This window comes from Solanum lycopersicum, chromosome 8 (assembly GCF_036512215.1).
Source record: "Solanum lycopersicum chromosome 8, SLM_r2.1".
Classification (NCBI taxonomy): Eukaryota; Viridiplantae; Streptophyta; class Magnoliopsida; order Solanales; family Solanaceae; genus Solanum; species Solanum lycopersicum.
The window spans coordinates 58654918-58669844 of record NC_090807.1 but is presented as its reverse complement, the minus strand read 5'-3'; the positions used below and the strand labels follow the sequence as shown (position 1 = coordinate 58669844).

General features: G+C 27.2%; 1 non-coding gene across 1 annotated transcript; it reads right to left on the bottom strand.

Annotated features, from left to right (window-relative positions):
* Positions 1 to 7782: 7782 nt before the first annotated feature.
* Positions 7783 to 7855, bottom strand: TRNAF-GAA (transfer RNA phenylalanine (anticodon GAA)). The gene has a single exon. It is a non-coding gene; the product is annotated as a tRNA-Phe (tRNA).
* Positions 7856 to 14927: the final 7072 nt, after the last annotated feature.

Sequence of the window (14927 nt, the reverse complement as noted above, 5' to 3'; positions counted from 1 at the left end):
TTATACTCAATTGGTCTAATCTATTAAGTACATGTAGATTGTACTCACCCCTTAATTTTGTTATCCCTTAAATGTAGATCCTAGTCATGGTCGTCATCCTCGTAGTGTTTGATTGGATCCAACAGAGTTCTCTCTCTCGGAGTTGTGATGAGATCCCGCTTTCTGGATTGCCATATGTTTTCATCTATCATCTAAAGTTTTAAATTTTCCTTTCGCAAACTTGAGATGTATTTTAGATTCTAGAAATGTATTATATGCTCTTTATACTTGTGTTACTGGATTTTGAAATATTCCTTGTTTTCTATTGCTTGTTGCACGACTCCTCTTCGGGAGTTTCATATATGTATTTCTTTTGACTTACAAATAATTTTTGAAGTGTGTACAATTATGACCTCGACTTTTGCATCGTGGCAACAATGATCAACTAAAATAACATGAAATTGAGATACGCTAAAATGAGATGGATAGGTACATGCTCGTGGAATAACTGAAAAATTAACTTTAGGAGATACAAAAACAAATATAAGTCATGTGAGCTACTACTTGAAGTTCAATGTACTGCCACACATCAAAAAAAGATGTGCAATTCTTGTGAAGGTAAAGAGACCTGATAACTATGTGGATCCACTAATCTGATGTGTCGCTGGAGCTACATGAACCTACAGTGGCATGTAATAGTTATGAGACTTAAACTTTGCTATTAACAATTCAGGATTGCTGATTGAAATCCTTCATCTCCAATCCGCTCAGTGGTAAACATTACTCCCAACAAAAAACATGTCTTTGACTAGATTAAGTAATAATCTAATCATATTAAGTAGCTTATAAATCATGATAACTAAAATGTACTTATAGATATTTTATCTAAAAGTATCATTATCATGAAAATCTAATAATCCAAGACATGCATATGAAAAGATAATTCAGAGTCATGAAAATAAGGTTCATGATTAACATTGAAAACATGAAATTCAAAACTAAAACATTTAATTATGGATTGATCATGAAGAAAAGATTTATAGTGAAAACGCATGATGATCATAAAATTTCTAATTTAATTTGTAGGAATCAAAACTTGAGGAATTGAGGTTTTCTTGGAACAATTTTAAGGTCATTGTATTAGGAGATATCGAGAGATCAAAAGTGTATGATCAACTATTCTCTCCGTATAAAAAAGGATGATCTAGTTTGACTTGGAACGAAATTTAAGAAAAGAAAAAAGACTTTTTAATCTTGTGATTCAAAAATAAAATTATGTAAAAAGTACCAAAATGTCCTTAAATCTTGTTGTAACATGCCACATGGAAAGTTAAAGTTAAAGTGTTGCAAAAAAAAGGAAAAGGGTCATTCTTTTTTAAACAAACTAAAAAGATAATAGGAATCATTCTTTTTGAAACGGAGGGAGTAACTTATTAAACAATAAAAGATTGAACAAATAACATTACTTTGTTCACGAACATGTCATAAAATATAACTCAATGTATTTATGAATGCTAAAAAATCTGAGGTTATTGTAATTTATAAGATTTTTCGAATAGGATGTAATTTATATCCAAATTGATGAGATTTTTGTAATTGAAACAATAAAGAGAGTTGCTTTGGTATTAGAATGTGACCAAATTAAAATTATTTCAACACAAAATTGCGATAAATTAATTAGTTACACTTCTTGACTTTAATAGAGTAAAATAAACATCTGAAAAAAAGGGACAAATCATACTAGTAATGCGTCCAAAATGACTTCAAATTGATAAAATAGCAATAAAATGATTTTTTAAAAACTACTATATTAATTTTAAAATTAGTTATTTTACTTTGTTTAAAACTCAAGAAGGCTGACTTATTAATTTAATCTAAAATATAGAAAGTCAATATATAGTTTAAGAAACACTTGACTTTTGCACAATTTATAAATACAAAAACTGTCCAGTTATTGTAAATGAATACAAAATAGTGTGTTGTATGTTTTTTTAAAAAAAACTCCTAAATCTGAATTTTCTAATAATGAATTAAATTAATCTCCATTTTTGAAAAGTTCTATTTCACTTTAACATCTTAGGCGTGATCAATTGCCATCATATATATCAACTAAAAATACGTTTACTTCCCACCCCATAGATATCATCATACCTAAATCAAATGGGGCCATTTTCCCCTAATTCTTTAATTAGTTTTAGTAGTTCTTTTTCTTTTACATAATTTGATGCAAAAGCTTAATTCATAGGCCAATAAGGTCAAGTAAGAACATGCATTAGTCCATACCGTGAGTCTATTTGCCACAAATGACGAACATCTTCTGTCCAAAACATTAGTACATGTTCTTAGGTAGACATCGAAAAGAAAGCGAAAAGAGTCTATTTAGCTTTATAAGTGTAGTTAACCCTCTGTACAAGTGAACGTAAACCAAAATACACATAAATTTCAAAAATACAAAGTTGAGTTGCATACTTAAACTATCAGGAGTTTCAATTATCCTTCCCACTGGACGCTAATATGGCGCTATCATCATAATATTTTTTTAGGTATGTAACTAATATTCATACCAAATAAAAAAGGATTTAAGAAATTTAGACGTGTAACTAAATAATAAGTCGTGTCAAGTTTAGAGAGGGTTTAGGTATTATTTTGCCAAATAATTAAGATAAAAAATTTAATAACCAAAGTTGTTTACTTTATACACGATATTTTTTCCACTATCTTTGAGAGAGGAGAGTGGAGGGTGAGGTTTCTATGCATGCATATAAAGGGTAAAAGTACAATGCATGCAATTGCATGTATGAGAATGACTTTTCTTAAGTACCATTGTGGCATGGGAAATTAAAAATATACATTTGATAGAGATAGACAATGAAAAAATGTCAGCACTAGAGCACTCATATAATATATGTCCTACTCCCAAAGTGAAAAAAAATAAATAAACATATATACAACAAAAATTAAAAAAAAAATAGTCTTCATTGTCGTACACAGACACAAATATAATAAATAACATTAAATTGAATTACGAATTCAATAACTTGTTGATCGGTATTCATAAACTTCAAATTCTGTTCAGACCGATAAAATAACATTATTAGTTATCTTATTAGTTTATGTATAACTTTAACATCTCTCTCTCTCTCAAGGACCGCCACTTTGAGATTAACATGATAGTATAGCATATTGTGAATCATTCTTGGATATGCACATGCTTCTCCATAGATTCCAAAGTGCATAAAAAGATCATTTTTGATGGTCACAAATATAACACTTTCTAACTTTAAACATAATTCTATCTCACTCACTAACCCCCCTGGAAGCTGGAGATAGAATCAAGTCAAATTTACTTTTTTTTCCCCGACCGCGGAGCTAGAAGTCTGAATACAAGTTCAGTTCAATTCAATAACTTTTATTTAAATAATATATTAAATATTAAGTTCAAAATTCAATAATTATAGAATTTAAAACTCATAAAATTAAGGCCAAATACATGAGCAGATTCCTAAACTTGTTGGGTTTTTTTCCCTAAGGTACCTCAACTACGTCATTTTCCTATTGAATCATTGAACCCTCTTAATTTATTCCGTTTAATTAAACACCGTTGTCTGATGTGGAACCAGATTTCTGAGGGGTATTGATAGAGGATACATATGTTGTTCCACAATTCATTAGTCCAATTGATAGTGAAAATGTTCGAGAATAATTGTGTTTTACGTAAGTCATTTGAACATATTAGAAAATAAATGAGAATAACACGGTTTGTCTTACATTCATTTAATCAAAATTATTACAATTCGAACACAATTGAAGACATTTATAATAGAAAAGTCGATCAAAATCAACCAACAATATTTTAAAGGAACAAATTATGTATGGTTCAATGATTAATAAAAAAATGACATAGTTAAGGTATCTAAGGAAAAAAACTCAACAAATTTAAAGATGTGTTTATATATTTGGCCTGAAATTAAAATACTCATTTCGCTTACAAACAGAAGATAAGTATTTTTTTTTTCAAAAGTGCATGGTGGCCTTTTTTCCTAGTTAGGAGACAGCCAGCACACAATCCCTAGACTGACGGCTATAATTTTTCTCTTTTAAGTAATGACTATAGCTGTCCAGAATCATTGTGTGTGTAAAATTTAGCTCTGAATATCAATTTTTGGATCGCCTGTTAATATTTATACATTTATTGATTTACTTAAAAAATAGTTTAGTTGTGTCGCGAGATAGGAAAGAGGTGAATGAGGAGAACGAGACTTGTTATATAGTTTACATACATACGAATTATTAAGATATAATGTATTTAGAATAAATTATACTTTATTTTGATATCATGTATCACAGAATATATATATCTGAATACATTAAAATCTGATCGTTTGCGTAATATTACAAGTTAGAATGTAACTACATAATTAACTTCTAAACTAATGAGATCTATGTAAATTTATAACAAATTCCAATTTTCAAAGGGTATTATTTCCAAAATTTTAAATATAATATTTCTATATTGAAAAGCTATTAGATTTTATTAGTCTTAAAATACTGACTAAAGTTTAATTATCGATTTAAAAAATCGATATGTATCCATATATATCTCCTTATCAATTTAGGTTGGACATAATCTTCTGATCCTTTTTTCCTTTTTTATATATTTATAGCATTAATCATTATGCTTTCTGCAGATAGGTAAGGCTTTTTAGGATATATACGGCATAAATTATTTTGCTACGTCAGATTTGAAATTTTTTAAAATAACAATTATTTTTTAGTAAAATTATTAATTTAACTAAAGCGATAAGTTTAAAAATATATATATATATATATAGAATGAACCAGTATCAACTCAAGGTTGTATGAGTCTATTAAATAATAAATTAAATACTTAGTATAGTTTATATATCAAAATTAATACGTACAGTTTATCGCGGTTAATTAATTTGATGAGGTATAAGTTTGTTCTAGCTAAGTAATAAAAAAATGTGTTATACATTTACAATCTAATAGTTTGACCTAAATACTGTGAATATATTTTTAATTGTAATTGAGAGCGTAACTAAAAATACTATATTAATGTTTTTTCTGAATATTGTTTAAATTATAGAATTATGTAGTGGAGATATTCTACGATGAAGCAAATGATGCTTCAAAACCACTAATGTTTATCCCCTAAAGAATCTTCCTCTCTTCCTTGTTTGTACCCTTCAAATTTTATGTGTAATATATGGCTACCTAGCGCGGAGGCGAACGTAGAATTTTTTAAATATTGATGCATTAAAGAAAATGTATTACGTAGGAATTAATTCGAATATGGATGCATCGAAAAGAATGTATTAAATGAAAATTGATTCTTATTTTTCAAAGTCAAAAGTTTATTTAATCATGTGGATCAGTTAGAGTTCTTATGGTATGCGTGTCAAAATATAATATTATATAAAAATTTTAAAATATATACATAAAATATTTAGTTTTTAAAAAAGAATTGAGTTCGATGTCCTTTTTTGTCTCTAAATTCACCATATAACTAGCGTATACCTTGTCTCAACTGATGTCACAAGATACCATTTCAGCGATTTTTAAAATTTTATTATATATGTAAATTATAATATATTGGTTATAAGTAAAATAAAAATATTGAATGTTTATAAATATTAAAAAAGAATTAGTATTGATAATTTTCTTTCCACGTGTGCCATCTTAAGATTATAATGTTTCTTTTTGACCCATTTCTTTGAAAGGTGAAGCCCCCATTACTTGTCTCACTTTCTTGGTAATTAAATTTTCTAATTTTGAGTAATTCTTTTTTTTTTTTACCGTAAGCTATAATATTCTTTATCAAGGCGATGTCCACTTTATTACCTATAAAAATACCCTAAAAATGAATCCTTATCTCTACTTTGTGTCTCCTTATTGTAAGGTAATTTTTATTATAATTTTTTTAAAAAATAATCAATCTGCCATGTATTTCTTTCATTTAAAAGATAATGGCTCTATTTTTGTTTTAGTCTGTCTCATAAAAAATGATCTCTTTCTTTTTTATGGCAATACGTTAACTTTAACTTTTCATGTGATATGTTTAAAAATCACAAGATTAAAATTTTCTATTTCTTTTCTTAAACTCTGTTTCAAGTTAAATTAGGTCTTTTTATTTTAAATGGACGGAGTGTTATTTTTGGCTTTTCATGCCTCTCTTATTTAACTTATCAGGGTATTTTTCTGTTAAAAGATACTTTGACTATGTCTAATTATAGGCCTTGAAAATGTTATATTAGAAGCATTTCATATTAAAAATGCTTTTGTTGTATTTGGTACACTTTTTTTTAAAATAGTAATAGTTAAAAATGTATTTTATTTGTAATGCTTCAACACCTTAACTCTGACTCTAAGTAATTATTTGATACTAAGAATGTGGAAAAATAGAATTATAACTTTCTTGATTTTCTAAAATTGACAAATAAAATTGAAAAAAAACAAGAATTCTTTTAGCAGGATCAAAGTAAAAAAGAAATTGAGGGAGTAGTAATTGCTAGTGCAAAATGAATAATAATTCGATTAAATTTACTTACCCGCTCTCTATTTTAAAATATTTATCGTGTTTAATTTTTCAAATATCAAACAAAATTAACTATAACTGTAATTTTAAAATATGAAATTTTTTAATCACATTGTATGAAAAGAATTGCAATTTTCCTAGCTATATTTTAATATATTAAATAATCTAATAAAATTCAGCTCTAAAATTTAATCGAATTGCTTTAAAAAAATAAAACATGACAATTAATGTAGAACAGAGTGAAAAAATATAGTATCAATAAATATGAATTATTGGAGTATCCAATGGAACATACTAAGTCCTAATTAAAGATACCTTTTGCTTATGAACAAAGGCAAACTATATGAAAAAAAAAAAAGAATTAGAGACAAAATATATTATTTTTACCATTAGAAGTCCAACATAGACTTATTAATCTCTTTGACTAATCCCCATCATTATGGAAAGTTCCATCTTGATAGGGTAAAAGGTCAAAGATAAGTTTGCTTAATACTTTATCAAAATTAGAAATAATTAAACTAGACTCTCACTAGACCTAACATGATTAACACTAACCGCCCCATGCATGAGTTAAACTATTTTGTGTTGAATATTTCTAATTCTTTAATAATCCATAAGTAAAGAAGTAAACTTTTTTAAGCTATAAGAATTTTCCTTTTTAGAGTCTAATGACAAAAATTAGCTGGCATTGACTGTAATCTTCTCTTGTCTCTAATTATTACTGTAGGTTTTTCTTTTTTACTAATTTGTTTTTAATCTAAGAGAGTGATTAAAGTCCATAATTGAAGGACCATAGGCACATCTAGCCTTCGGCAATACAATCTTTTTTTTACATCTTAGACTAATTCGAATATGCATCGTGTAAAACTTTCTAATAAAAATAATTTTATTATTCAAAACTCAAATCCTAAAGCTCTAGTTAAGGGACAGAGCGGCTCTTCCATTACACAACCTTTGATAATTCGATAATAGATTCATGATTCATTCGAATCCAATAAATATTAAACTTGAAGTTGAATAAATACATAAATTTTAGATTGAACATAAAATTATTTTATAAGAATACAAAAAATATTAAACTTTAAATTAAATAAATATATAAATATAAATATTAAACTTTAAGCTAAATAAATACATAAATTTTAGACTGAACATAAAATTATTTTATAAAATATTGAAATTTAAGTTAAATAAATATATAAATTTTAGATTGAACATAAAATGATTTTATTAAAAAGAACATTAAATGCGGTGAACGTGGATCGAACACGTGACCTTCAGATCTTCAGTCTGACGCTCTCCCAACTGAGCTATCCCCGCAACTGTGATTATTTATAATTTTTATTTAATTTATCAGGTAGAAGGTAGATTTTAAATTTAATATAATGTGTTATATATATATATATATATATATATTATATATGTATATATTTAATAATAGTATCATCCTTATAATAATATGACTAATTAGATCAATATAAAATCGCAAAATTGGCACCGGTTATCCATTTTTCAATTGTTGTGTACTAATAATTCATTGTATGACTTGCAATATATATATATATATATATATATGCACATAGAAGTACTTGCATACCTCCCTTTGTCAAAAGAAAATGGAACATGTTTATAGCGCAAAGTAAAAGTAGTTTCAAAGGTTAAATCGGAATTTTAATGTATGAGGTTTTTTAAAATTTCTAGAATATAAGTGCACCAGTAAATAACAAAAAGAAAAGAAGAGTGAATTAAGCGAGAATTGATCTCGTCTTTTAGGTAAATAACTCAACACTCAATCGCATGGGCCATTTAATCTTCATGTATCATGCGTGTTAGGCTGCCAACAAATAATGTTATACTAATTTTATAATATTTATACTGATTTAAACGATATATACACTTAAAATTTGGACACTATTGACAAAAACTATATCTTTAGCGCGATTATAATTATTATGATAAAGCGCAGGGAATTGCTTGAAATATTTGGTGTGAAGTGACCTGTTGTTGCCTTAATGGGCTTCAAAATATTGAGTAGTGGGAAGCTTATTAGCCCACTTAGTATATATTGATTGGCCCAACTTTTAACGGGCTAAGGCCGATGGCCCATTTAGTTTTACACAGAGCTGTCAATATAGAATGTCCGGTCTTTTTATAGGAATACTATATTTTTTGCGAGTTCGTGGTTTTAGTTTCTTCATTGATTTCGACTTAACTAATAACTAAATATGATAAATAAGATATCAACTAATTTACCTGGGCCTAGTCCACATGGAATTTGGATCTTAAAATGTTCGGCCTAGCCTAGTCCTTTATGGGTCTAGCCCAGTACGAATATACGATGGGCTATATAGCCTAGCCTTGTCGGTTTGAAACTTTTTTTTTATTCGTATCATTCTTTTTTAGAACGGCTAATAATGTGATTTTTTTGTAACATGTGTCATATTACAGGTAAATAGTTTCAAAACTCTATGTTTGAGATGGTAGTTAAAGGCTTCTCATAGTTTAGAGGGTAAATAGTGCCAATAATCCATGTTTGAAGGGTGATTAAGACTTCTCATACTTGTGGTGTGCATTTAATAAAATGTGTCAAAGTTTAATAAAGGAATTTCTATCTCTATGGATCCTATCAAGGGGTCTAGAAAGGCACATTTGTATCTATGAAAGAAAGTAACAACTAGACTAGGGTTATAATTAGTTGCTTATCTTTTAAATACAATGTTTTTATATTTTTTAGAAACATCACAATTTGATAATATGAGCGAGGGTTATAATTAGTTGTCTACCTTTTAGATGCAATGTTTTTTTTATTTTCTAGAAACATCACCCAACTTGATAATTCGAGCAAGGGTTACAATTAGTTGTCTACCTTTTAGATGCAATGTTTTTGTATTTTCTAGAAACATCACAATTTGATAATACGAGTGAAATTCTTTTATCATTAATTAGAGATTTCATATTTAAATTAGAAAATTAAAAATATCGTATAACCCAAATTCAAATTAAAAGAACTTATGAGTAAACAAAAGTCTCTTTGACAACCTCTTTACCTAACATATTATGCTCTACTTAATTGACAAAATAATAATTAGGATTCAAACAAGGACATCATAAATCTAAAACATAAAATCACCAATAATAGTCATTTCCTTGGACCAAAGGACAACTTTAGATTGGACTTTGTGGAAGATACACATGTACTTCTAGATTAGTCTTTATTACCTAAATAAAACTCCTTATACAATTGACTTTTAAAGCCAAACAATATTTAGGTTCCAAGTAAAACACAAGTGTTGGGACATTAGAAGCTTTCTTATACTAGAATATTATGTGACACATTCCCTAAACCCATCAACAATCTCTATGTTGCTCCCATGTATCACACCTTTTTTATGAGGAGTTTTGTTAATCTAGATTCTCACAATGATGAGTGTGGTTTAGTCAATGATGTCGCACTATGAAATCTCAGGTTTAATTCCTCAAAAACACTAGTTGGTTTTTTCTTATCTTTGATAAACAAAATTACCTATCGTAGTGCATGCAAGCTGATTCGATCACTACGAAAATAAATAAAATCTCATTATTTTTGTCCCTAACACTCATTAAATACCTAAATGATTCAAATATACTCTTCCTATTTTTGGTTGTCCAAGATGAACATTCAATCTCACGTGATAGTAACAAATAAACGCAATAAAATAATATCACATCACCATCCGAAACCCATCTTAACCACTCCCTATAGTAAATCAATTGTACACTCAATCAAGATTTTTGACATGCTTTAAATAGGTTGGGGAAGTTAATAAAGTTCTGAGGCTTTAAAGCAACTGATTCCCATTTGAATTTTGGGGTTAACCAGTTTAAGTCATAATCACAATTCACTATTAGCAGCCCTTTAATTACTGGAGCAGGCTTCATTTTGGGCCCACAAAGATGTCAAAACTTGAATGAGAAAGCTCAGGCCCAGACCACTAATGGGCCCATCTCATATGACTTTTTTTGGTTCAAAAAGTCAAAACTTGTGTGTGAGTTCGTTTTATTTTCAATAGAGCTAAGAAAATTTAATTTAATGAAATAGTTTTTGTAGTTGTGTCTTAACTAACAAACATAAAATGACATGAAGGAGGAGATACCCCTTCAGTGTGATTTTCTTTTTGTATGGAGTGTTTTCCTTCGATTGGAGTCTTATACAACGCGAATCAGATATCAAATGGAAAACAAAAAAAAGACGAGAGATGTCGTGATCAAGAGTGTATGAGGTGTAAATTTAAATTAATCATGCTTTAATATGGATAACAAACATCGAAAAGAGAGAGAGAGAGGGAGATGCCCTTCAATCTCAATTTAGATACAAATTTATTTCTAAAAAGTTTAAAGATTTTATTTCCGCATTCCCAATTAAATTACTCCCTCTGTCCCATTTTATGTAAGATAGTTTGACTCGATACGGAGTTTAAGAAAGAAATACTTTTAAAATTTATTGTATGATAGAAATTTGTGGAAGTGTAAATTATTTTTTTAAGGGTGAAATAGACATTTTATAGTTTAATTGTTACTTAATATAGAAATGTATCATTCTTTTTGACGGATTAAAAAAAAAGTAACTCGCATGAATTGAAATAGTAATAAATTTGAAAGATATTAAATATATTGAGACAGATAGAGCGATATATATATCATAATGTTCAAAATAATATCGGTAATTTGTTACTTTTAAGTGTTGAATGTTGATGTTCAAAATAATAGAGGTAATTTGTTACAATATTAATTAATTTCAAACTTTATTTTCAACCAATTGACCAACTTTATAACATCAAGCATTAAACTAACCCCCAACTCCTTGCAACTAGTATATAATAACACTATCAATTATGACATCAATGTCATAAACTATAGTCTTCAAGATTTTTCATAAGAGGCACATAAACATTATATTATAGATTTGTCCCTCAATAAACACACACATATATAAAAAAACATATGTAAGTATATAGCATCTTAGCACCATATATATGGACAAGAAACATTTCTATACTTAAAATAGGCTAAGGGTATAGTCATTATACTTATCTCTTCATCAACTATCCAAACCTAGATAAGCACCTTGGAAAAAATTATTATGTGCTCACACAATTGATGTGAAACTATTTTTTATCTAAAAATAAATAAAAAATGAATCCAAAATTGTAAATGTGAATATACAATCGTTATATTAAAAAGTAATTATTAGCGAGAATTACTTAACACTAATAACTTAATTATTATCAAATATATATTTTTAGCAACAACTAACATTTTTAATATAAATGTCATTAAAATCTTTAGCGATATACTAAAAAAAATAATCATCATCATCAATTATTTTAGGCATAATACATATATTGAACCCTAAACTTGGCTTTAAATTTTAACTTTGACCTCCAACTTTCATAATGAACAAAACAGGCACTTTAACTATCCAACTTTTTTTAAATAAATAAACACATGAGTCCTACATGACAATATATACTTAGGACACCACGTAGGACGAAAAATGATATGTAGAATGACATGTGTGTCTATGTGTTCAACTTTATACAAGTTTAAGTGTCTACTTGTGCATACCCAAAATTGAAGGATATAAATATGATTTGAAACCAAATTAAAAGGCATATTTATGTATTATGTCATTATTTTAACACTCTTTTCTATTAATACGTATATTGATTACTAATAAAAATTATTTTTTTATGATAATGAATACACAAAGTAGGTAATACATTAATATTGTTTGGCTAGTCGGTGAGGAAAAAAATAGTTTTTATAGCATTAATATTAAAGCAACAATTGGTTTGAGATTTTTTAAATTATAAATTCTTCCAGAATCCATAAATTATTTTATACGTATGGAATATCAAGTAAATACATATATTATTACTCATCAGATAACAAGATTTACATGACTAGTTACGTCATAAAACAATTTATATTATTCGAAAATATATACAAAACTAAGTTATTGAAACCTTTTACGTAAGTCCATTTGACTCTAACACCACAACTAAAAACTAAATCGGAAAATCCCACCTTCCATCCATATATCGTCGTGAGCGTGACACATATCTTTTTGTTTGTATTTAAATTATTTGATAGTTTACGTTAATAAAACCTTGAGTCGGTTTTATTAATGGATTGATACGAGACATAAGTTTTATTTTATTTGTATTTATATTTAATATTGTGTAGAAAAGGATAAAGGGAATGTAGCAACATTTAACAACATCCCTCTAAAGCCCTAATAAATTTTGGTGGTTGTTAGTTTATTTTTAAACTATAAATTTTGACTAATTTAGTGAAATATAATAGAAGTACCTACCCATCCTTACCCCTTTAATTCAGGTAATGGGTGGCAGTACTACATTAATAGGAGTAAGGTGAATTTTTTTTTAAAGAGCAATTTTCATAATATAGGAAATATAAAAATTATATTTATATATGTTATAATCATAATTCGTATAATTGTATTTTTCAGCAAATTTTTATGTTTGTTACGAAGTTTTTGATAAGTATAATTTTGCTAGATATATTTAATTTTATATAAATTATTCAGTTCTGTATAAATTTGTTATTTGAATAATAAGATCTGTATTTGTATAATTATAAGTGCATATGGCGAAAATATATGTATTTGTATTTGTATACATATTTTTCTAGTCATTTTATACAAATACAAACACATTTTATACATTTGTGTACTGAATGGTTAATTGTATGCCGAATCAGATGTCAAAAAAATGAGATATTTACTGTAAATTACAAATAAAATAACCTATGACTATAATATTTAATTTGAATTAATAAGTTACTATTTCATACCAATTTTGTTATAAGTTATATATATTGAAGTCTCACTAATGTAAAATTTTATCATATGTAAGAGGATAAATGTTTCATAGCTATCAATTTTATTCTTAAATTTGAAATCTTTTAATAAAAAATGTAATGGCATTTCAAAAAGAAAAAAATGCATAAACGTATAATTACATGATTTACATTATAAAAATATGGGATAATGCACAATTACTCAATGTATGCTCGAAGTCTCAGAGACACACTTATACTATACTAAGGTCCTATTACCCCTGAACTTATTTTATTAATAATTTTCTAATTTTGGCCTATGTGGCACTATTGCATGGGTCCAACGTTGATTGACTTTTTTTTTCAATCTAATGCCACGTAGATCGAAAAGGGGTAGAGAATCACTTATAAAATAAGTTGAGGGGTAAAAAAAACCTTAGTATAGTATAAGTGTGTCTCTGGAATTTCGAGCATAGATTGAGGAAATACTTGTACATTTTTCCTAAAAATATAGTCGAAACTTACCTACAAACAAAACTTATTTTGGTATACAACTATATACATATGGTATACCATATTATACAAAAAATTCTATGTTTTTATTTTAAACAATCTTTAAATTTTTTATATTGAATATCATACAAGATTATAAAGTATCCACATACAATATAAACTAAAATATACGAATCAAGTAAATTAAAAGAGAGGGAATACCTAATCGGTTTGTTAACATGTTAATTTGTATTTTGTTAATATGCTAATCAATTTTTATTAAACATTCTTCCCTAAAATAATTCTTCAATGTGCTTAACCTTAACTTCCTCTAGGAGCATATGTATTAATAAAAAGTTTTTTCTCTCATCTTTTAAAGCTAATGAATCCAACGATGCTGAAAAAATCCTAAAATATCAGTCATATATATGCGTATACAAAACTTCATTTAAATTAAATAGTATTCCTGTAATTATTCTAATTTATGTGATTATTTGAGTGAATACGAAATTTAATTTTTTAAAAATAAAGAAAAAGAAGAAAATATGTAACATTTATAATTTAAAATAAATCATAGTATAAATCATATCACTAAAAGTACATAATTAAAATATTTTTGAACTAAAAAAAATATGATACATCAATTAATTAATATTATTTGAACCTGTACACATGTGCATGATGAATGGATGTCACAAACTGGGGTACGTACTATATCAAGTACCAAACAACCTCCAAGCTCCCAACCTTCTGATGGGAACAACTCTTACATACTTACAAAATTATCTTTTCGTTTTCGGTATTTTTATTACGGTTTGATTATATTCAAATTCACGTATTATAGAGTTTGCTTCTATTGATATCGCTTCTAACTAAGAAAAGATCTATTCTTAACATTCGAAAATATTAAAAGTTCTAAATAAAAATAGATGAATTCTAACTATCCCATCACTATTCATATCGATTCCGAGCACATTATGTCAAAGTGCATTGAATGCTCTGGAAGGCAGATGGCAAAAAAACAGATGGAAGTAAATTAATTAATTAAGATAGGTGAAGT